The sequence below is a fragment of the Mobula birostris genome, chromosome 13 (assembly GCF_030028105.1).
Source record: "Mobula birostris isolate sMobBir1 chromosome 13, sMobBir1.hap1, whole genome shotgun sequence".
In the NCBI taxonomy this organism is placed as follows: domain Eukaryota; kingdom Metazoa; phylum Chordata; class Chondrichthyes; order Myliobatiformes; family Myliobatidae; genus Mobula; species Mobula birostris.
The window spans coordinates 27,041,299-27,067,188 of record NC_092382.1 but is presented as its reverse complement, the minus strand read 5'-3'; the positions used below and the strand labels follow the sequence as shown (position 1 = coordinate 27,067,188).

Genomic DNA, 25,890 nt, shown 5'->3' with positions numbered 1-25,890 from the left:
TACCTCAGTCCGTCAATGGAACACACCAATACCCTTTCAACAGATCAATCTTTGTAAGAAATTACCTTTTCCAATCTTATTGATGCAATCATCCACCCTAGGGATAGGATAGGCATCTGTTTTTATTACTGCATTTACCTTCCTATAATCAGTGCAAAATCTAACACTACCATCAAGTTTGGGCACAATAACGCAGGGTGAGCTCCAATCTGCTGTTGAAGGCCTAATAATACCATTTTCAGCATATATTCAATTTCTTGCTCAGCCAATTTACACTTTTCTACATTCATGCAATATGGGTGTTGTTTAATCAGTTTGGCTTGACCAATATCTATGTCATGTACTGCGACCGTGGTTTGCTTGGGAACATCGGGAAATAAATCTTTAAACTTCAGAATTAATTCCTTCAGCTGTTGTTGTTGCTTTGGCTGCAGATGAGCCAACTTGTTGTCAATGTTTTCGAGAACAACAGTGTTCATTAGCCTAACTGGGACCATGTTTGGCTTGTGTAAAGTCTCAGACAAGTCAATTGTTTCATTCTCAGGGTTGCCAGATTGATATGTTTGACAACACTCACCGATGGTGCCTGCTTGTCAGAATAAGGCTTTATCATATTGATGTGTACCACCTGTGTTAGCTTACGTCGGTCGTGTGTTTTAATAACATAATTCACATCATTAATTTGCGAGACTATTTCATACGGTCCATTGAATTTCGCTTGAAGTGGATCCATCAACATTGGAGATAAGGCAAGCACATTATCCCCCACCTAGTATTTTCTTTTGTTTTAGTCCGCTTATCAAACCAACACTTCATTTTGTTTTGAGAAATCTTTAAGATTCGTCTGGCTAGACTACAGGCTTGGTGTAGTTTATTTTTGAAATTCAAAACATAGTCTAACAAGTTAACATATACCTCCCCATCAATCCACTGTTCCTTTAACAAGGTCAAAGGTCCCCTCACTCTATGACCAAATACAAGTTCAAATGGACAAAAGCCCAGTGACTCCTGTACCGACTCTTTTAAGCCTGATTTATACTAATGCATCAAGTGTACGCCGTACCCTCGCTGTACCCTACGCCGTAGGGTGACAGGCATCTCCTCAAAAAAGTAACTCACGCGTCGCGGTGACGCAGACCGCAACCACTGTGATTGGTCCGCTTGGTAGCATCGCATTTCCTCCTACACATTTCTGGTTGCTTTTCTCCGCCATGTCTGTACACTGATGCGAAATAAATGCTTGGAGACAATGAACCAAATCGTCCAATCTACCTGCCAACATCTGAAAATATTTGAAATGCATTTCCTTGTCCATGTCTCTCACGAAGAAGCTCAACAGTGTCAGAGAAACCCCACCACCAACTTGCATTTTGCTGGTGAAGTGCAGAGCGATGCAGACACAACTACGCATGCTCGCTATGGCGTAGGGCTACGCAAAAATTAAATCGGGCCTACAGTGTAGGATATGGCGTATCCCGAACGCACAAGTATAAATCAGCCTTTACGGTGAACAAAAGCAAATGTATTCCTTCAGATGCTGCCTGGCCTGCTGCGTTCACCAGCAACGTTGATGTGTGTTACTTGAATTTCCAGCATCTGCAGAATTCCTGTTGTATTCCTTCATCCCAGTCTTGTCCATTTTCAACACAGTACGTCTTAATCATTGTTTTGAGGGTAGAATGAAATCTTTCTAAAGCCTCTTGTGATTCCAGATGGTACGTAGACGATGTAATTTGTTTAGCTCCCAGTTCATAAACTACCTGCTGGAATAATCCAGATGTAAAATTACTTCCTTGGTCAGACTGGATTTCTTTAGGCAAACCAAATAAAGTTAAAAAACTTGTTAGGAGCCTTTGCCACAGTTTTAGCTTTAATATTGCTTTAATATTTAGCTTTAATAAAATTTGAAAAAGGGTTCACCGAATGCAGGTATAGGCCGGAGTGGGGCCACTAGGGTGACCTGATTAGGTTTACCCACAACTTGACAACTGTGACAGGTTCTGCAAAAGGTCACAATATCCTTCCTCAAATTCGGCCAGTAAAATTCTTTCATAATCCTGTTTAGAGTTTTATTCATGCCAAAATGGCCACCTACGGGCATACTGTGGGCCGAAGTTAAAATTTCAGTCCTATAAACTTTAGGAACAATTGCCCATTCCTCACTCGCAGGTATAGCAGGTGGCCTCCACTTCCTCATTAACACTCCATCCTTGAGATAATACCCTACTGTCATTTTCTTAATCTCATCATCTGAGAAAGATGTTTCTTATAAAGCTTCAATCTCAGGGTCTCAGTTCTGTTCTTCTGTAAACTCCTTCCTAGACAGGGATAAATCTTTCTCATCAGACTTACTACCTGAATCCTGTTGAAACAATGAAGGCTGAAAGGTCCCTGACAAGTCATCATAACCCGAATCCCAATTTTGGCTATCATGGGTATCAGAATCATGCTGCACAGAACTGTCTGCATTGGCAGACTTTTTAGCCATACTTCGAGTTATTGCGATAAATGTTAAAATCCATCTGTGGGTCGTCAGTGGTTGGCTTAGTTGTCAACTGCACTGCAGGAACAACTTTACCATCTGCCAGGTCATTCCCTAACAGCAAAGTAACATCTTCCACTGGTAAACTGGAGCATAATCCAATCCTAACAGATCCCGAAACCAACCCTGACTGTAAAGTTACCTTGTGCAATGGAACAGAAACAATGCTGCCCCCAATGCCTTTAATAAGATTTACCTCACCAGTGTCAGTCTCATCACCGAACTAATATAAGTGACTGAGAAGCCCCAGTATCTCGAAGAATTTTCACTGGTAGCGGGGTTGACCCTTCCATTACTAATACAAACCCATTTGACATAAAATGATCGAATCCCTTCTTAACTCAGTCAGACCTCTCAGTCCTTAACTGAGCCTCAACAGAATGTTCAGAACCCTGTGGGTTTATAGGTGCTTCAACATACTGATCACAGGCATGTGGGACTGCCTCCTTTTCCTTTTTCTTCTTCAGGACAGAACAATTAGCCACCATATGACCAGCTTTCTCACAATAGTAACAAGAGAGACCGGAATATTTCTCCTTCAACTGCTTCCCTTCATCCTTAGTCTCGTCACTAGTCCCAGCTTTAATTTCTGGTTTACCCTGGTTATCCCTGCTACTCTTTTGGAAGCTCTTATTCTGGGTGAACTTAACCTTTTGAGTTAAAGCAAACTTATCTGCTAATCTAGCAGACTCCTGCAAAGTGGCAGCATCCTTTTCATTTAATTACATCTTTATGTCATCAGGGACGCACATTTTGAATTCTTCAATTAAAACCAACTCTTTCAAGCTGTTAAAATCATCATTTACATTTTTATATGTGCACCAGCGGTCAAAACACACAAACTTCTCATAAGCAAATTCCATATAAGTCCGGTTCACAGATTTCCTCAAACTTCTAAACTTTTGCCTGTATGCTTCTGGGACCAACTCGTAAGCTTTGAGCACAGCCTGTTTGACCATCTCATAATCAGCTGCTTCATCAACTGTCAAAGCAGAATAGGCTTGCTGAGCCTTCCCCTTAATTACACTTTGTAAGAGAATAGGCCAACCCTCTTTTGGCCATTTTGAACCCTGAGCAACCTTCTCAAAATGCTGAAAGTATTTATCAACCTCTGCCTCGTCAAATGGAGGTACCAATTTAACTTCCCGACTGGCCTCAAACTTATCACCAGAGTCTAACGCTAGACCCCTTTGCTGCAATCTCTCTATCTTTTCCAGCTTGAACAGCCACTGTCTTTCTGCTTCCTCCCTGTTTTTCTGCCTCTTCTCTCTGTTTTCCTGCCTCTCTAGCCTCAACCTGCCTCTGCCTTTCCACAGCCTCCATCTTGAATTTTTCTAACTTATACAGGAGGCCAAGCTTACTAGGTTTACTTTCAGGAAACACCTCCAAATCCTCCACTTTAAACACACCCTCAGATACATAATGTTCAGCTATTATCCTCTGCATCTGTGACCTCCTCATTGTCAATTTCACCTTAGCAAGTTTTAACCACTTAGCAATACTCAACAACTCAATCCTTCTGGTATCCTTCAGTGCCTTAGAGGTTGGTGCTTCCAGACATCTATCAACATCCATTGCTGCTGATTTTCCATACACAAATAAATCAAAAGGGATTTCTCCAATGAAACCGATAACTGATCAATACGCCTCCAAATCTTTTCCTATATCGGATGCAGGCCCCAATTTTGTCCCCGTAACACTTTAGAAATGAGTCAGCAGCAATAGACTACACCTAGAGTCTGTTTTTGATGTTAAGTCCACTATCTTTATTAGTACTTACTAACAATATAGTAACTTAAGCAAGATAAACAAAAGTTAACAGTGTTATGTGTATATATGTGGGTAAATATAACTCCCAAACTATTGAGCTCAGGGGAAACCAGGCTTGGAGTCTTGAGATGGTGAACTATGAAAGTTCAGTTCAACCACAGAATAGTTGAGGAGAGAGAGATATTTGTAATCCAGGGTAAATGTCGAGAGAAGGCAATAACGTTGAATTCCACAGCATCCATGGTGGTAAAACGAGAGAACAGTCGCTGTAGATTTCATCCGTCGTTGTTCCAAATCCACATACAAATTATCACCAAAAGTGACTTGTCACAAGGGATATCGCCTTCAAGTGAATTTCCACACCACACCCAGGCAAGGGTTAACACATAAGTGGTCTCCACAGGATACCCCAAATCCGATCCACTCCTATGGATCAAATGAGGTGACAACCACACATCGAATGTTCGCTGAATTGATAATTAACCCACCTTTGTGGGCAGAGGAAAGTTCGAAACAGTGACCCTTGGCCACTAGTTCCCTTGTTTTGAACCTTCCATTTTTCCTCCTTCATCTCCGTCTGACTGAGTATCTGTGTTCTTGGTTAAAACTAAACAAGCTGTGAGCGATGCAAACAAGATGCAAGTCAGACTGATTTCCATTCTTAATCTCCCTCTCTCTCTCAAAATGACAGTCCACAGCAAACGAAATCTGGGGATTCATAACAATGGCCACTCCCCATTGTGAACTGACTGGTGTGCCAGTAGGTGGGATGACTGAGCGAATCCTTTCCCACATTCCGAGCTGGTGAACGGCTTCTCCCCGGTGTGAACTCGCTGATGACTCTGTAGGTTAGATGACTGAGTGAATCTCTTCCCACAGACTGAGCAGGTGAACGGCTTCTCCCCAGTGTGAACTCGCTGATGTTTCTGTAGGGTGGATGATTGGGTGAATCTTTTTCCACAGACTATGCAGGTGAATGGCTTCTCCCCAGTGTGAACTCGCTGATGATTCTGTAGGGTGGATGGGTGAGTGAATCTCTTCCCACAGATTGAGCAGGTGAACGGCCTCTCCCCAGTGTGAACTCGCTCATGGCTCTGCAGGGGGGACGACTGAGTGAATCTCTTCCCACAGACTGAGCAGGTGAACGGCTTCTCCCCAGTGTGACCTTGCTGGTGTGCCACTAGGTTGGATGACTCAGTGAATCTCTTCTCAGAGACTGAGCAGGTGAACAGCATCTCTCCAGTGTGAACTCGCTGGTGAGCCATTAGCTTAGATGAGCAAGTGAATCCCTTCCCACAGTCTGAGCAGGTGAACGGCCACTCCCCACTGTGAACTGACTGGTGTACCAGCAGTCTGGATGACTGAGTGAATCCTTTCCCACATTCTAAGCAGGTGAATGGCTTCTCCCCAGTGTGAACTCGCTGATGACTCTGTAGGTGGGATGACTGAGTGAATCTCTTCCCACATTCTGAGCAGGTGAATGGCTTCTCCCCAGTGTGAACTCGCTCATGACTCTGTAGGGAAGATGAATTAGTGAATCCCTTCCCACAGACCGAGCAGGTGAACGGCTTCTCCCCAGTGTGAACTCGCTGATGAATCTGTAGGCTGCATAACTTAGTGAATCCCTTCCCACATTCTGAGCAGGTAAACGGCTTCTCCCCAGTGTGAACTCGCTGATGACTCTGAAGGTTGGATGACTGAGTAAATCCCTTCCCACATTCTGAGCAGGTGAACGGCTTCTCCCCAGTGTGAACTCGCTGATGACTCTGTAGGTTGGATGACTGAGTGAATCTCTTCCCACAGACTAAGCAGGTGAATGGCTTCTCCCCAGTGTGAACTCGCTGATGTCCCTGTAGGGTGGATGAATTAGTGAAACTCTTCCCACAGACTGAGCAGGTGAACGGCTTCTCCCCAGTGTGAACCCGCTGGTGAGCCATTAGGTCAGATGACCGAGTGAATCCTTCCCCACAAATTCAGCAGATGACCAGCCTCTGCCCAGTGTGAATTGCCTGGTTTGTCCACAGGTGGGATGACCGACTGAATCCCTTCTCACACACAGATCAGATGAATGGCCTTGTCCAGTGTGAACTTGCTGATGTACCTTCAATTGAGATAACCGACTGAATCCACTCCCACTGTCTGAGCAGGTGAATGGCCTTTCCCCTGTGTAAAATGACGGGCATGCCAGTCAGTCAGATGACCAAGTGAATCCCTCCCCAGAGTCTGAGCTGGAAGGGTGGTCGATTGAATCCCTTGCTCCACTTCTCAAACATCTGGACAGAGACAGCAAAACTGTGTTTGAGATCCTAGGAGCTAAATTCCATCTCGTTTTTAACCTGTAAAAAGATTTACAAAATCCATCACTGGGTTAGGACAACATTTCAGATGAGATTACTTGAGTTTTCAAGGTTTGATCTGGCATCACACTGTTACAGTGAGGTTCAACCCAAGTTGGAGAGAGAAATCATCTTCTAACTGGGCACAGTGCTGGTATCTGGAATGACCATCAATTCCTTGATGCTCTTCCTGTCTCTATCAGAATGGGGCATTTCTGCCGTCTCCGATTTGCTCCTTGGCTCAGTTTGACTCTCTCCATTGCTGAGCAGCATGGATGCCTGGCCCCACAGTAACTGAAAGAGTATCAGGCAAGTTGTCTTTCTTGTCATGCATCTGGGATTTTCTTTTATGTATTATTAACTTAAAAGTGCCACAGTTTTAACGCTATATAAAAAATTCCTGCTGAGATGAATGGTTGGTCTGCACAGCTGTTAAAAGAACTTAGAGTGAATTTTTGTATTATTCCAGGTTCTTGTCACAGTCACAGAAAATTACAACACAGAAACAGGCCCTTTGGACCATCTGGTTTGTGCTGAACTATTTAATCTGCCCACTCCCATACCCCTACCATCCAGGTACCTATACAAACCTCTTAAATGTTGAAATTGAGCTCGCATGCACCACTTGTGCTGGCTGCTCATTCCACACCCGGATGACGGTCTGTGTGAAGAAGTTTCCCCTCATGTTCCCCTTAACGTTTCACCTTTTACCCATAACCCATGGTCTCTGGTTGTCGTTCCACCCCATCTCAGTGGTAAAAGCCAGCTTGCATTTACCCTATCTATACCCCTCATAATAGTGGTATACCTCCATCAAATCTCCCCTCAATCTTTTATGTTCCAAGGAATAAAGTCCTGACCTGTTCAATCTTTCCTAATAACCCAAGTCCTCCAGACCTGGCAACATCCTTGTGAATTTTCTCTGAACTCTTTCAACCTCTTTTACAACCTTCATGTAGGTAGGTGACCAAAACTGTACACAATACTCCAAATTAGGCCTCACCAATGTCTTCCACAAGTCAACATAACGTCTATCTATTGTTGTCAGTACTTTGGTTCATGAAGGCCAATGGGCCAAAGTCTTTCTTTCCGTCACATCCATGACACCATTTTCAATAGACAATAGGTGCAGGAGTAGGCCATTTGGCCCTTCAAGCCAGTACTGCCATTCACTGTGATCATGGCTGATCATCCACAATCAGTACCCCGTTCCTGCCTTCTCCCCATATCCCTTGACTCTGCTATCATTAAGAGATCTCTCTCTTTCTTGAAAGCATTCAGAGAATTGGCCTCCACTGCATTCCACAGATCCACAACTCTCTGGCTGAAAAAGTTTTTCCTCAACTCCATGCTAAATGACCTACCCCTTATTCTCAAATTGTGGCCTCTGGTTCTGGACTCCCCCAACATCAGTGAATTAAAGACTTGTATTCCCAGATCCCTTTCTTCTACAAAACTCCTCAGTGCCCTACCAGTCACAGTGAAAGACCTCTCTTGGTACGTCATACCAAAGTGCAACACCTCACACTTGTCTGCATTAAATTCCATTTTCCATTTCTCAAACCATTTTCCCAGTTGGTCCAGATCGCAACAGCAGCCATGATAGTCTTCCTCACTGTTCACTACACCACCAATCTTGGTGTCATCCGCAAATTTGCTGATCATCCAGATTACTGATATAGATGACAAACAATAACAGATCCAGCACTGATCCCTGTGGCACACCACTAGTCACAGGCCTCCGGTCAGAGAGGCAACCATATGCTACCACACACTGGCTTCTCCCAAAGACAGTGTCTCATCCAATTTACTAACTCATCTTGAATGCTGAGTGACTGAACCTTCTTGACCAACCTCCCATATGAGACTTTGTCAAGTGCCTTGCTCAAGTCCATGTGGATGACATCCACTGCCTTGCCTGATAACTTCCTCGAGAGACTCTACAAGATTGGTTAGACATGACCTACCATGCTCAAAGCCCTGATGTCTATCCTTAATCAGTCCACACCTATCCAAATACTTACAGCATATCTCCAGTTCCTGCACACACGTTCCAATAACTTTCCCACTACTGATGTCAAGCTCACCAATGTACAATTTCTTAGTTTATTTTTAGAGCCTTTCTTGAACAGCGGAACAACATTGGCTGTCCTCCAATCCTCCAGAACCTCACCTGTCTCTAAAGATCATTTAAATATCTGTCCTTGTGCCCCGACAATTTCTGCACTTGTCTGCCGCAGAGTCCCAGGGAACAACTTGTCAGGCCCTGGGTATTTATCCACGCTAATTTGCCTTAAGACAGCAAACACCTCCACCTCTGTAATCTGTACAGGGTCCATGAAGTTGATGCTGCTTTGCCTCACTTCTATAGACTCTGTGACCATCTCCTGTGTAAATACGGATGCAAAAAAAAATCTCCCACATCTATTTTGTCTCAGATCAGAACTACTGTTCTGATCTTGCATAGGATTATTTTTTTTTCCCCCCTTGCAATCCTTTTTGCTCTTAACATATCTGCAAAATCCATGAGGATTCTCCTTCACCATGTCTGTTGGGGCAACCTCATGCCTTCTTTGTCTTTCATAAGTGTTCACTTGAATTTCCTGTACTTCATACGTACCCCATTTGTTCCTATCTGCCTGTACCTGGTATGCACCTCCTTTTTATTGATCTGGCAGATGAAGCACAAAGGGCTGATAGAGCTGCATGGTGGGAGGTGAGGGTGGGGGAAGGTTAAACTAAAGTTGCAGGGGGAATGGGAGCCTGAATAACAGAACAGATACTGGAGACGTTGTGGAGACAGTTGTTGTTCAGTCCTCAGACAAAGACAGGAATGAAAAAGTTAAGCATGGTGCAGTGAATATGCTGAGCCCTGTATATTTCAATACAGGGAGCAGCGTAGGAAAGGCGGATGTGTTCAGAGCATGGATCAACACCTGGAATTTAGATACTAGGATCTGGCAACTGTGGCCTGGGACAGGCTGCTTTGTGGCAAAGGTGTGCTTGGTAAATTGAGGCCTTCAAAGCAAAATTTTGTAAGCACAAAGTGGGTATGTGCTTGTCAGAATAAAAGATAAAGATAGAAACTGTATCTCTTGGTTTTCAAGAGATATTGAGAACCTGGTGAAGCACAAAATGGAGTTGCATAACAGAGATAGGCAGGTAGGTTCTTATGGAGTATAAGAAATTCAAGAGAAAACATAAGAAATAAATCAGGATGGCTAAAAGAAAGCATGAGATTGCCCTCGTAAAAAAGATAAAGGATAATTGTCGTGGATTCTAGAAATAGATTAAGAACAAACGGATTGCAAGGCATAAAGTTGGTCCTCTGGAAGACCGGAATGGCAATCCATGTGTGGAACGAAAGCAGATGGGTGAGATCTTAATTTTTTTTTATCTCATTTACTCAGGAGATGGACAGAGTGTCAATGAGAGTGTGGAAAAGCAGCATTAAAATTGTGGACCCTATACAGATTAAAGAAGAGGAGATGTTTGCTATCCTGAGGCAGATTAGGGTGGATAAATCTCCGGGGCATGACAAGGTGCTCCCTCGGACCCTACGGGAGGCAAGTGCAGAAATAGTTGGGGCCCTAGCAGAGATAATTAAATCATCCTTAGTAATGGGAGAGTTATCAGAGCATTGTAGGGTAGCCAAAGTAATTTTGCTGTTCAACATAGAACATAGAAATCTACAGCATATTCCAGGCCATTCAGCCCACAATGTTGTGCCAACCATGAAACTTACTCTAGAAACTGCCTAGAATTTCCCTAACACATAGACCTCTATTTTTCTAAGCTCCATGTACCTACCTAAGAGGCTGTTAAAAGACCCTATTGTATCTGCCTCGACCACCACTGCTGGCAGTGCATTCCACACACCCATCACTCTCTGTGTAAAAAAAACTTACCCCTGACATCCCCTCGGTACCTATTTCCAAGCACCTTAAAACTATGCCCCTCGTGTTAGCCATTTCAGCCCTGGGGAAAAACCTCTGGCTATCCACACGATCAATGCCCCTCATCATTTTATACATCTAAAAAAGGCTCTAAGCATAAACAAGGATATTATACATTGCTTTGATGATTTGTTGGAAGTTTAAAAAGGTATGAGGGTATAGATAGGGTAAATGCAAGCAGCTTTTTCCACTGATGTTGGGCGGGACGACAACCAGAGGTCATGGGTAAGTGACTTCCCCATTTATACAACAAATACAATACAGCACAATACAGGCCCTTCGGCCCACAATGCTGTGCCAGACATTACTTACTTTAAAAATTACCTAGAGTTCCCCATAGCCCTCTATTTTTCTACGCACCATGTACCTATCCATGAGCCTCTTAAAAGACCCTATTGTATCCGGCTTCATCACAGTCGCCGGCAGCCCATTCCACGCACTCACCACTCTGTGTAAAAAACTCACCCCTTGTGGTGATATCACGTGTCAGGACGTGACTGGGCAGAGTTCCCAGCATGCGCAGAAATGAAGAATTATCAAGAAGCATGGCAGTGTAAAACTTGTTTTTTTCTGCTGTTAAATAAAAGATCAATTCTGCAGAATATGGTTTGTTATCAGTAACCCACGGTACGTATAAAGAACACAACACCCCTGACATCTCCTTCGTACCTACTTCCAAGCACCTTAAAACTGTGCCCTCTCTGCTGATTTTCTCTTGTTTGTGACTGGAGGCAGAACAAAGGTGATTTTCACAACAGCTGATGTAAAAGATTTTGTTCCCTTTCTCCGAGTTCCCGATCCTTGCATTTAGACAGCTGGAGCTCAGCTCTGTCTGAGAGACCCATCGGTTCCCATTCCCTCATCAGCCGGAAGCTCCCCGGGGCCCGTGTACGGATGGTGGGGCTGAGAGAGAGGGAAGAGAGCAGGACTGTCCCGGGATTGCGGGTCATGGTGCCCAGAGATCACAGCAATTGTCCCTCCCCCTCCGCTCTCCCCTTTCCATGTCTCCCCTCACCTTCTCCCTCATCCCCGGGGACGCGCTCTTACCTGCTGTCGGTCTTTTGAGGCCTTCCGTATACTGCGCGCATGCGTGATATTCGGCAACGTCACAACGCCGACGCCTGCGCATTTGATCGGTGCTTCGGCAAGGGCGAAATTTCTATCGCACGGCTTTATGGGTAATCACGGTGCCATTAAAAGTTTCTGCATACACCAGTTCCACGTCCATAGCTCAGTTTTTTTTGTGCATATAGAAAATTCAGCAGCTGTTTTAATGCAGAAAGCGGCTCCCGTAAAAAATATACTCAATATCACTGTGTATCTAATGCCAAAGTACAATCCTCGTACAAATGTAGATATAAAACTCAAGAGATTCTGCAGTTGCTGGAAATACAGTACAGAGACACACACACACACACAAAATGCTAGAGGAACTCTGCAGTTCAGGCAGCAACTAAGCAGAGGAGTACACAGTCTAGGTATGCTGAAAGGGCTCGTCCTAAACGTTGTCTATTTATTCCACTCCACATTTGCTGCCTGATCTGTTGATTTCCACCACTAATTTACAGAAATTAACCACCTTTTTCTTCCAATCAAACTGTTTCAAAATGTTTCTGATCTTTCATTTGTAGCTATAGCCTGCCGGCCTGATTTCTCTTCCTCCTCCTCCTTGTAAACTCTAAGTCCCATCTCTTTCTGGAGCCCCAAAGCCCTGAATCAGGCTGACAACTCTTTGTTTTCTGACTCTGCTCCATCAATGATTCACTCGCTCGTCTACTGTCAGACTTTAGAGGCACATTGCAACAACCCAGCTGTCTGAGACACAGTCCTTTGAAATTAGTGAAAATGACCCAAAACGTTGAAAAGAGCAGGGAAGAAGGAGCTTCAGCACCTTAGTCCAGAGCCCTGAAGAACGTTAAAACCACAGTGAGCTCATCGTCTTATTCAGCCTGGAGAAAAGCATGCAGAAAATTTCTTGCAGGTGAATAAGATGATGAGAGGCATTGGTCGTGTGAATAGCCAAAGGCTTTTTCCCAGGGTTGAAACGGATAACACGAGGGGGCATAGGTTTAAGCTGCTTGGAAATAGGTACAGAGGAGATGTCAGAGCTAAGTTTTTTTAAACAAAGAGTGGTGTTTGTGTGGAATGCACTGCCAGCGACGGTGGTGGAGGTGGATACAATGAAGTCTTGTAAGAGAATCTTAGAAAGGTACATGGAGCTTATGAAAATAGAGGGCTATACGGCTGGGTAACTCTAAGCAGTTTCTAGAGTAGGTTACATGGTCGGCACAACACTGTGGGCCGAAGGGTCTGTAATGTGCTGTAGATTTCTATGATTCTATGACATTCAAGGGAAATCTCCTATCCCACGGAGTGGTGACATGTTGTAACCTGTCATCACAGGGAGAGTGAGAGGGAAATGGCAGGGATAGATTGTGATATACTGATATGGAACAGAAACATGGGCAGGAACTAAATGGGCCGAGTGGCCTCTCTACTGTACATCGTGAGTATGGTAGAGACAGTAAGTACCTGAGACACGGGATTTGATACAGAACTAATTTGTCTTTCACAGATCCATAATATTAAACACCACTCTAGTTTAGGGCTAACATCAGCAGAACTGACTCCTCCAATGCTCAGTGACTATGGTTCGGTCCTGGGTGCGATGAGCAGCCGCAAGAACTGCAGATTTTGACAGTAACAGAAAAGGAAGATGAGGCTCTGTTCTGGGGAGATGTTGAAAAAGAGGATTTGCCATAAATGCCAGCTGAACTGAATGTGGATAAATCATCTGGTACAGATAGATTGTATGTGAGGAAACTGCGAAGTTGTGGTCAGAATCTTCCAACATCTACAGCTTTGGGGTGCATCTGAGGACAAGAGAATAGGATATACAGTATTTTTGCTCAAAAGAGATGCAAGGATAAATCTAGCAATCCTAGATCAGGCAGATTAACCTCAGTGTAGGAAGGCCTTGCAAATGATAATCAGTCTCAGAACTAACACTTCGACAAAGTGTGACAATAACAGAAAAAATAGATTTATGAAAGGCAAGTCATGTTGAACTGATTAAATAATGGAGAGGGGGATTGATAGTTAGATATGGCCCTGGTGGCTAAAGGGATCAGGGGGTATGGAGAGAAGGCAGGTACAGGGTTCTGAGTTGGATGATCAGCCATGATCATACTGAATGGCGGTGCAGGCTCGAAGGGCCGAAGGGCCTACTCCTGCACCTATTTTCTATGTTTCTAACAGTCCCTCAGTTACCTTGATGGCTAAATATTTAACATAGAGCTGATTTGAAGCTCCTCCCTGATGTGAAGTTGCTGGCGTTGCACCAGCTGGGATGATTGAGTAAACCTGTTTGCTCACTCCGGACAGAAATGTGGCCTCTATTTTATTGTAAACTCACCGGAGTATCATAAAGTGGATTAAGTGAATGAGTCATTTCGCACACACAGAGCAGATGAACGGCCGAATCCCAGTGCGAAACTGTTGGTGCACAGGTATTTTAAAATCTATCCCTGCCGTTCAGCTCTCACTCTCCCTGTGATAACAGGTTGGAACAAGTCACCACTCCCTGGGAGAAGAGACTTCCGCTGAATTACATAGAATCACAGGAACCTACAGCACATTACAGTCACTTCGGTCCAGGATGTTGCTCCAGCATTTTGCGTGTGTGTTTGTGTGTGTACATGTCAAGCAACTGCAGAATCTCTTGTTTTTTATATCTGCATTGTAAGAGGGTTTTACTTTGGCATGAAACACAGGGAATGCCTGTTGATATTCAGTATATTGTTTATGGGAGTTGCTGTCTGCATTAAAACAGGTGCTGAGTTTTTTGTACATACAAACACTGATCCATGGGCATGGAACCGGTGCTTGCAGACACTTTTAATGGCATCGTGATTACCCAGAAAGCCCAGCGTTTAAATTACGCAGTCGCTGACTCACCGATTGAATGCGCTGGCGTCAGGGTTGCCGATGTTCCCGAATATCACGCATGCGCACAGTACACAACCGGCCTCGTGTGCATCCGATTGCAAGTAAGAACGATTCTCTGGTCGGACTTTTTCCAACACCGATTCTTCCCTTTCTCTCTCGATCACTATACGGGCCCCAGGGGGCTTCCGGCTGATGAGGGAATGGGAACCGATGGGTCTCTCAGACAGAGCTGAGCTCCAGCTGTCTAAATGCAAGGATCGGGAACTCGGAGAAAGGGCACAAAATCTTTCACATCAGCTGTTGTGAAAATCACCTTTGTTCTGCCTCCAGTCACAAACAAGAGAAAATCTGCAGATGCTGGAAATCCGAGCAACACACACAAATTGCTGGAGGAACTCAGCATTAGTACTCTTTTCCATAGATGCTGCCTGGCCTGCTGAGTTCCTCCAGCATTTTGTGTCTGTTGCTTGTTCCACCTCCTCTTGTTCTGGACTTTTCTACCCGTGAGAACATGTTTTGACCCACTCTCTCTGGATCCATAATGATATCCAACACCTTGTCCTGGGCAACAAGTAGCTTTCACATCGCAAATGTGCCAGACTCCAATGAGACAGACTACTGCCCTTCCCTTCATATTCATTGGCATTGCCATCACTGAGTTCACCACCGTCAGTCACCTGGGGGAGGGTTCAGGGGAAATATTTATGTACAATACAGAAACTGGTGTTACCTGTGTGTACTGTGGTGACGCAAAAGTTGCTGGAGAAAGAAGGATTTTGGCACATTGGCCTTCATAAGCCAATGTACTGAGTACAGGAGATGGATGCTATGTTGACTCTGTATGAGAAATTGGTGATGCCTAACTTGGGACTATTGTGTGCAGTTTTGGTCACCTACCTAGAGGAAAGAAGTAAAAGAGGTTGAAAGAGTTCAGAGAAAATTCAGAAGGATATTGCTACGTCTGGAGGACTTGGTTATAAGGAAAGATTGAACAAGTCAGGACTTTATTCCTTGGAATGTAAAAGATTAAGGGAAGATTTGATGGAATTGTACCAAAATTATGAGGGTTATAGATAGGGTAAATGCAAGCTGGCTTTAACCACTGAGATGGTGTGGGACTACAACCAGAGGCCATGGGTTAAGGGTGAAAGGTGAAACGTTAAGGGGAACATGAGGGGAAACTTTTTCACACAGATGGTCATCCAGGTGTGGAATGAGCAGCCAGCAGAAGTGGTGAATGCGAGCTCAGTTTCACCATTTAAGAGGTTTGTGTAGGTACCTGGATGGTAGGGATATGGGAATAAAACATTTAAATAGTTCAGCACAAACTAGATGGGCCAAAGGGTCTGTTTCTGTGTTGTACTTTTCTATGACTGTGACAAGAACCTGAAATAATACTAATATTCACTCTAATTCCTTTTAACAGACCAACCATTCATCTCAGCAGCAAATTTTTATATGGCATTAAAACTGCGGCACTTTAAATTAACAGTGCATAAAAGAAGGTCCCAGCTGCAGGTCAACAAAGGCTATTTGTGTGACAGTGTTTCAGTTCCTTTGGGGCCAGGCACCCATACAGCTCAGTGGGAACAGGGAATAATACCAATAGAGAGAGTCAAACTGAACCAAGTCAGAGATTTGAGATGGCAGAAATGCCCCATTCTTATTGAGACAGGAAGAGCATCAGGGAGTTTGATTCCAGATACCAACACTGTGCCCAGTTAGAAGATGATTTCTCCTTCCAACTTGGGTTGATCCTTACTGTAACAGTGTGAAGTCAGTTCACACCTTGGCAACTCGAGTGATCTCATCTGAAATGTCCTTCACCCATTGATGGATTTTGTAAATCTTTTTACAGATTAATAACGACAAGGAATCTCTCTGCAGGAATCTTCAAAACAATACACCAGTTTTTCTGTCTCTGTCCAGATACTGAAGAACTGGAGCAAGTGATTCACTCAATCATCAGTCCTGCTCTGACTGTGGGGAGGAATTCACTTGGTCTTCTAACCTGAAGGTACATCAGCGAGTTCACACTGGGGAGAGGCCGTTCACCTGCTCAGACTGCGGGAAGGGATTCGTTCAGTCATCCGACCTACTGGTGCACAAGCGAGTTCACACTGGGGAGAGGCCATTCACCTGCTCAGACTGTGGGAAGGGATTCCTTTCATCATCTAAACTGAAGGTACATCAGAGAGTTCACACTTGAGAGAGGCCATTCACCTGCTCAGACTGCGGGAAGGGTTTGACTCGGTCATTCCACCTGCAGAGACACCAACGAGTTCACATTGGATCGAGGCCTTTCACCTGTTCAGACATTGGAAAGAGTTTCTCTCAGCCATCTCCATCAAATGTGCATCATTGAGTTCACACTGGGGAGAGACCGTTCACCTGCTGTGAATGTAGGAAGGGATTCACTCAGTCATTTAACCTTGTGACACACTACCGGGTTCACACTGGGAGGAAGTTTCAATAAGCTGAATGCTGGATATTTGTCCATCACCGTTGCTGAATGCAATTTTGAGAGTGACTGTCAGTGCTGAACTCTGCAATTATTGCTGCTGCTCACCACACCCAGTTCTGCACCCTGGTCACTGGGCATGGGAGGAGTTTCTTCTGCTGCACATTCACCTTTAATGGGACTGTTGTTTAATATCCTGGATCTGAGGCAAATAAATCAGTTCTGTTCGAATTCTTGTCTCTGGTACTTAGTGAATTTATAATGCACCTAGTGTACAGTAAAGAGTCAACTCAGGCCAGCTGGACCCTGCAAGTGATTCTGTTCCACGATAGTCCTTTTAAATCCTCCCCTGTTGTTCCCCTCTTGCTCTCCCTGTGGTGATGGGTTCCAAACAGTCACCACTGTGTGGGTGAAGGGGTTCCCCTTGAATTTTCTGCTGACTGAAGAAGTCAAATTGACTGCAGTTCCAGCTGACATGTTCTTCACCCCTCAAATCCCTGGGCTGAGGAAGAATGACATTGGTAGTTCACCTTCTTATTTCCACATTATAGGTCATTTTCCCTGCTTCTGAAGGGTTAACAAAGAAACATAGAAAACCTACAGCACAATACAGGCCCTTCAGCCCACAAAGTTTTGCCAAACATGCCCCTACCTTAAAAATTACTAGGGTTACCCATAGCCCTCTGCTTTTCTAAGCTCCATGTACCAATCCGAAAGTCTTTTAAAATACCTGATCGTATACACCTCCACCACTGTCGTTGGCAGCCCATTCCAGGCGCTCACCACTCTCTGCATAAAAACTTACTGCAGACATCTCCTTTCTACACACTCCCAAGCACCTTAAATCTGTGTCCTCTTGTGGCAGCCCTGGGGCAAAAAAGCCCCTGGCTATCCACACGATCAATGCCTCGCATCATCTTATACACCTCTGTCAGGTTATCTCTCATCCTTCTTCACTCCAAGGAGAAAACGCCGAGTTCACTCAACCTGTCTTCAGATAGCATGTCCCCCCCCCCAATCCAGGCAACATCCTTGTACATCTCCTCTGCACCCCTTCTGTGGTTTCCACATCCTTCCTGTAGTGAGGCAACCAGAACTGAGAACAGTACTCCAAGTGGGTTCTGACCAGCATCCTACATAGCTGCCAGGGTTGTTAGAAAAAGCCACTGTCCTCTCAAGACTGAAAACAGAATGAGAAGCCATTAGTTGGATGTTGAACGGAGCAGGGTCAGAAACCAGAGGCGAGTCTGCACAGGGCAGAGTTTGGGGCTCTGGACGATGGTCGGGGTAAGAACGTATGATGAGGAGAAGGGAATCAGCAGCGGGGTGTGGCAATAAATGACAGAGTAGCAACATTTGGAAGCTGATTGACAGAGAAAGTAATTTGGTTGTCTGACTGATGACAGAAACAATGCCTGTGGTGAGGTGCTCCACTGGTCGAGGAACATGTGTGTGTTGGGAATGGTTTTATCTATTGAGGGAGTTGTTCCTGCTTGGTTATCCTGTAATATTATATCTGGATGGTTATTATGGATTGTCCTATCTGAAATAATGTATTGACTATCATATAAATTGTGAGATTTTGACTCTAAAACCGGATCAGGCTTGAATTTATGGTGCCTTTATGAAGTTACGGTGGTCATTCATAAGTTTATATTTTAAAGCAAGGTTTTAGTGAATGATATTTGCTATTTGATTGTACCTGTGTACGTAATCCGATTGAGTTCAACTGCTGCAGGATCCCAGAATGTGTTGGACTGTGTCTGGTTTCTCTTGGCATTTTCTGCATTAATCACCTTGCTTGTTTGTATTTTATGCATTTTTGATTTATTTTCTTTGTTAACCACCTTGGCCTGTATTTCTGCGAGGAATCCCTCTGTTTCAGGGAAGAGGTCTCCAACTCTCAGTCAGGGGCTCGATGCTTCCTTGTCACCATTTCATCTGCTCAGATCATTGGGATGTCTCCCATGGAGGGTGATACTCATTCCACTGGTTAGTTATTTCTTCCATAGTGGTAATACATTTTTCTGAGTTGGCTTCTCAATTAAGTTTTCTGGCCTGTGTTTTTTTTTATCAGACTTTCATATATACTCATTATACTCATATAATCATGTTTATTTTTGATGAAAATAGATAGTTTAGAAATTCTATCAGACTGTTGGGTGATTTTTTTTTAATGTTTGCTTTCCAACCCTACGCCACCTTTCTGATGATTTGATTTGATTTGACTTTTTACCAACACAGCCACAGCACCCTCTCTGCCCACCTGTGTCTCCTTTCCAGAAACGTACCAGTATATGGGACACAAGAGATACAGCAGATGCTGGAAGTTTAGAGCAACAAGACAATGTATGTGAGGAGCTCAACAGGTCAGGCAGCATCTATCGATGGGAATCAATGTTTTGGACCAAGACCCTTCATCGGAACTCTTGATACACAGTTATCTGGAATATCGTCGGCAGCCCATACCATGCACTCACCACTCTCTGAGTAAAATACTTACCCCTGACATCTCCTCTGTACCTACTCCCAAGCACCTTAAACCCATGCCTTCTTGTGGCAGCCATTTCAGCCCTGGGAAAAAGCCTCTGACTGCCCTAAATGATCAGTGCCTCTTGTCATCTTATACACCTCTATCAGGTCACCTCTCATCCTCTGTAGCTCCAAGGAGAAAAGGCCAAGTTCACTCAACCTATTCTCATAAGGCATGCTCCCCAATCCAGGCAACATCCTTGTAAATCTCCTCTGCACCCTTTCTATGGCTTTCACATCCTTCCTGTAGTGAGGCGACCAGAACTCAGCACAGTGCTCTTCAGTGGGGTCTGACCAGGGTCCTATATAGCTGCAACATTACCTCTCGGCTCCTAAATTCAATTCCACCATTGATGAAGGCCGATACACCGTACGCCTTCTTAACCACAGAGTCAACCTGTGCAGCTGCTTTGAGCATCCTGTGGACTCGGACCCCAAGATCCCTCTGATCCTCCACACTGCCAAGATCTTACCATTAATACTACATTCTGCCATCATACTTGACCTAACAAAATGAACCATCTCACACTTATCTGGGTTGAACTCCATCTGCCACTTCTCAGCCCAGTTTTGCAGCCTATCAATGTCCGCTGTAATCTCTGACAGCCCTCCACACTATTGACAACACCACCAACCTTTGTGTCATCAGCAAACTTGCTACCCCATCCCTCCACTTCCTCATCCAGGTCATTTATAAATATGATGAAGAGTAAGTGTCCCAGAACAGATCCCTGAGGCACATCACTGGTCACTGCTCACCATGTTGAGCCCAGCTGGGGATCAGTTATTCTGGATTTGGTGTTGTGCAATGAACCGAATTAGAGCACTTAAGGTAAAAGAACCCTGAGGAGAGAATGATCTTAATATCATTGAATTCACACTGAAATTTGAGAAGGAGAAGCTAAAGTGAGATCTATCAATATAACCGTGGAATAAGGACAAATACAGAGGAATGAGAGGGGAATTGGCCAAATTTGATAACAGACAAAAAACACTGGCAGGGATGACGGTAAAGCATCAAAGGCTGTAAATGCGGGAAGCAATTCGGAAGACACAGGATATATACATTGAAAAAGGAACAACCTTTGAGAAGGCTAATGAGAAGGCAAAGCCAACATAAAAGCCAGAGAGAGGGCATATAACAGAGCAAAAATTGGTGGGAAGCTAGATGATTGGGAAGCTTTTATAAACCAACAAGAGGCAACTAAAAAATTAATTAAGAAAAAAAAGATGGAATACGAAGTTACAAGATGATACCAAATGTTTCTTCAGGTCTATGAAGTGTAAAAGAGGCAAGAGTGGATGTCGGACCGGGGGAAAACGATGCCTGGGGAGGGTGGGTGACGAGGTGATGGCGGCTGAACTGAGTAAGTATTTCACACCATTCTTCATTGTGGATACACCTAGTGGGATGCTGTATGTCCAGATGTCAGTGGTCAGAAGTGTGTGAAGTTGTCGTTACTCGAGAGAAGGTTCCTGGCAAACAGAAAGGTCTGAAGGTAAATAGATCACCTGGACTAGATGGTGTACATCCCAGAGTTCTGGAAGAGGTGGCCGAAGAGATTGTGGAGGGATGAGCAATGAAGTTTCAAGAATCAGTGGAGTGAGTCTGGTATGGTTGCGGAAGACTGCAAATTCGGAAATGTATCTCCACTACTCAAGAAGGGAGAGAGATTGAAGAACGGAAATTTTAGTACAGTTCGTCTGACCTCACTGGTTGGGTAGATATTGAAGTCGGATGTTGGGGATGTGTTTCCAGAGCATTTCGAGGCACGTGATAAAATCGGCACTCAGCATGTTTGCCTCCAGGAAAATCTTGCCTAGAAAGTGTGTTGAAATTCTTTGAATTTATTGAAGTCATTATAAGCAAGCTAGACAAAGGAGAATCGGGTAATGATGTACATCTGCATTTTCAGAAGGTCTTTGACGAGGTGCCACACATGAGGCTAGTTAACAAGTTATGAATCCATGACATTACATGAAAGATTATTGTATGGATAAAACAGTGGCTGATTGGCAAAGGATAGTAATAAAGGGGACGTTTTCTGTTTGGCTGCCAGTGATTAGTGATGTTCCACAGGACTTGGATGGCAGAATTGATAGCTTTATTGGAAAGTTTGCCAATGATATCAAGATAGCTGGAGGACCGGGCAGAGAGGCTATAAAAGAGGCTATAAAAGGCCAGGCAGAGAGGCTGTAAAAGGACTTTGACGATTCAAGGAATGGGTGTAAATATGGCAGATGGAATACCGTGTAGGGAAGCGTATAGTCATGCACGTTTGGAAAAGAAATACTGGGGTACACTATTTTCTAAATAGTCTAAACTTAGGAGCCCTTGTGCAGGATTCCCTAAAGGATAATTTATAAGTTGAGGTGGCAGTGAGGCCAAATGCGATTTCAGGAGGACTAGAATATAAAAGCAAGAACTTAATGTTGAGGCTTTATAAAGCATTGGTGAAGCTTCACTTAGATTATTGTAAGCAGTTTTGCACCCCTTATCTTAGAAAGGATGGGCTAAGACTGGAGAGAGTCTAAAGGATTGAATGTCCTATCCTATGAAGACCATTTGATGATTCTGGGCCTGTATTCACTGAAATTCAAAAGAATGAAAGGTGATATAATTGAAACTTATCGAATGTTGAAAGACCTCAGTAGACTGATATGTCCCATGGTGGGAGAGTCTAGGACCAGAGGAAACTGTTTCGGAACAGAGGGGCGTCCTTCTGGAACGAAGCTGAGATTAGACAGAGGGTGGTGGATCTGTGGAATTCATTGCCACGTGCAGTTCTAGAAACCAAGACTTCATGTCTAGCGATCGTCCGTCTATAGAGAGTTTGTCAACCTATAATAATTATTGTTTTTCAGCTGCAGCTGGTAAAACTTGAGGTGCAGGCATCGCAAAGCATAATCATTTCTCAGTTTGCGCGGAATCTGTCTACTCAGATCGCGGGATGTCTCTCTGGAGGGACATGAATGGATAACTTCATCTTCCATAGTGACCATTTCTTCATTTTTCTGGATAGTGCTTTCATTTAACTTTAGTATTGTGTACTTCTTATTAGTTTTACACACGGTGGCATGGAGTGCTCAATCCTGGTTTCGTTGAGGAAAACTTTATCCTTGGGTATATTACTTCACCCCTCCCCATCTCCAGTTTCACCCATGACCTCCCACCTTGGACTTCTTCCTCCCCTGTCCCCTCTACATCCCTTACCCTGACTTTGCATCTTTTTTTCCCCCAAAAATGCCAAGACCTCAAGAATATTGGGGCAGAAGTGAGAATAGGTGCTATTACAGAGGAGAAAATGTGCTTTGGAAGCTGGAAGGTCTGAAGGTAGATAAGACTCCCGGCCAAATGGTGTAAACCCAAGGGTTCAGGAAGAGGGAGCTGAAGAGTTTGTGCAGACATTAAGGACATAGAGCACGACAGCACAGAATAATGCCATTCGGCCAATCTGGTCTGTGCCAACCTATCAATCTGCTGAGTTCCAGCAACTTCCACTGGGACCATATTCCCCCTCCCATCTATGAACCCATCCAATCTTCTCTGAGATGTTGAAATCGAACCTGCCACTTGCACTGGCACCCCATTCCACAACCTCACCGCCTCTGAGTGAAGAAATTCCCCCTCATGTTTCTCTTAAGGAATGAGTAATGATCTTTCAAGAATCACTAGATTTGGGAATGGTTATGGTGAACTAGAAAGTTGCAAATGCCACTCCGTTCTTTAAGAGGGGAGGGAGGGATAAGAAAGAAAATTATAGGACAGTTAGTCTGACCTCAGTAGGTGGGGAGATGTTGGAGTCCATTAACGATGAGGATTCAGGGTACTTGGAGGTGCACAATACAGTACGGCCAAAGTAGGCATGGTTTTCTTCAGGAGAAATCTTGCCTGACAGATCTGTTGGAATTCTCTGATGAAACAACAGGCAGGACACACAAAGGAGAGGCAGTGGATGCTGTTTGTTCGGATTTTCAGATGGTCTTTAACAAGGTGCTGCACATGAGGCTACCTAACAAGATCATAGCTCATGGTGTTTGATGTTTCTGTGCCTGTTCCCACAGGAAGTTTGGAAGTTCCTGAATACTGTAAAACCCGAGATAGAAAGGATGTGAGAGGACGTTTCCCATAGTGCAGAGCCCAGGACCAGGGGGCAGACTCTCAGATGAGACGGAAATCAATTTAGACCAGAAATGAGGAGGAATTCTCCTGCTGTATCTCATGATCTTATGATTGTTTAACACGGCCGTTTCTGACCTGTACTTTTGTGGCCATCCCCCTCACTCTCTTACATACTTATCTCTCTCCACCTCAGATGCACCCAGCCTTCACACCCTCGGGGCAGTGAATCCCAAAGATTGTACACTCAGCCAGATAGATGGACACTTCCCTGATCCCAGTGGAACTGCATCTCCACACACACTCCTCACTTGAGATGACTGTCTATACTCATGACACAGGACATCACATCACTGTCATTCTCTTAATACCTTGTGTGACCTGCTGATCTCTGGGTATCCTCCCTCAAAAAGCTTCTCCTCGGTCACCATCTGTGAGATTATATAAAAAACAATTAAAACGATCTCTCAGACAGCTCCTGTACTCCTCCACCCCGGACTATGTTTCGCTGCTTAAAACTCTCCCACTTCAGCCCCTTCCTTTCTCCCTTTCCCCTTCCAAACTCCAGATATCCCACCAGATCCGAATCCACTGTAAGGACATTTATATCTCACAAGCGGCTGTACAAACCCGTGTCCTTCTCTGATACAGAGGTCACTGACGCTCCACCGCCATCCCAGTCTGCACCAACAGCCCATAACTGTGACAGCTGTTCCCAGACTCTGGGGTTTTGTAACAAACACGATGTTAACAGCAAGATTAGACAGTGATGAATTTGAAAAGAGATTGTTGCTCATTGAAAGGATGCCCGAGCGTCCGATACAACGGAGCAGATCCTCCCGTTGACAACTTTATTTGACCGACCCGGGTCACGGAACGTCCGATCATACCAGTTCCTCACAACAGCAACCCCACCCGACTACGGTCCCACACCCTTCCCTCCACTCACCCCACACCCACAGTCCACCCATAACCTCTACCCACACACAGACAGATACCCTTCGCCCCAAACCCTCTCCCAGCCTGGGAACAACAACTGATCCCACCACCCGGGCTCGGGGGCAAAGCTAAAATCGGGGCTGCGGGACCGGAGAGCCCGGAGCCTCCAGCCGTCCAGCAGAACTCGGTCCCGGCCCTTTCGCACTGCAGTCAGCCCCCAACTTACACAAAAGCGGGATCGGTCCTTCCTCACCGCCGCCTGAACAGGAGAACCGCCGGCGACGGCTGCGGTCGGCACAGCGACTGCGTTTAGCGGGAGGTTCGCCGCAGCACCACCCGTGGTCGGAGGTCTGCACATCGCCACCGGTGTCGGAGCTCCTCCACAGCGCCACCGGGGTCGGAGCTCCTCCACAGCGCCACCGGGGTCGGAGCTCCTCACAGCGCTACCGGTGTCGGAGCTCCCCACAGCGCCACCAGTGGCTGGAGCTCCCCACAGCGCCTCCAGTGTCGGAGCTCCCCACGGCGCCACCAGTGGTCGGAGCTCCCCACAGCGCCACCAGTGTCGGAGCTCCTCACAGCGCCTCCAGTGTCGGAGCTCCTCCACAGCGCCACCGGGGTCGGAGCTCCTCCACAGCGCCACCGGGGTCGGAGCTCCCCACAGCGCCACCGGGGTCGGAGCTCCCCACAGCGCCACCGGGGTCGGAGCTCCTCACAGCACCACCCGTGGTCGGAGCTCCCCACGGCGCCACCGGGGTCGGAGCTCCCCACGGCGCCTCCAGTGTCGGAGCTCCTCCTCAGCGCTTCCGGTGTCGGAGCTCGCCACAGTGCCACCAGTGTCGGAGCTCCTCACGGCGCCACCGGTGTCGGAGCTCCCCACAGCGCCACCGGTGTCGGAGCTCGCCACAGTGCCACCAGTGTCGGAGCTCCTCACGGCGCCACCGGTGTCGGAGCTCCCCACAGCGCCACCGGTGTCGGAGCTCCTCACAGCGCTACCGGTGTCGGAGCTCCCCACGGCGCCACCAGTGGTCGGAGCTCCCCACAGCGCCACCAGTGTCGGAGCTCCCCACAGCGCCTCCAGTGTCGGAGCTCCCCACAGCGCCTCCAGTGGTCGGAGCTCCCCTCAGCGCCACCAGTGGTCGGAGCTCCCCTCAGCGCCACCAGTGTCGGAGCTCCCCACAGCGCCTCCAGTGTCGGAGCTCCCCACAGCGCCTCCAGTGGTCGGAGCTCCCCTCAGCGCCACCAGTGTCGGAGCTCGCCACAGCGCCACCGGCGTAGGAGCTCCCCAC

At 45.6% G+C, this 25,890-nt stretch overlaps 1 pseudogene; it reads right to left on the bottom strand.

The window, feature by feature from the left end:
* LOC140207859 (uncharacterized) overlaps positions 1 to 25,890 on the bottom strand; it is a 126,860-nt pseudogene that overhangs the window by 19,589 nt on the left and 81,381 nt on the right.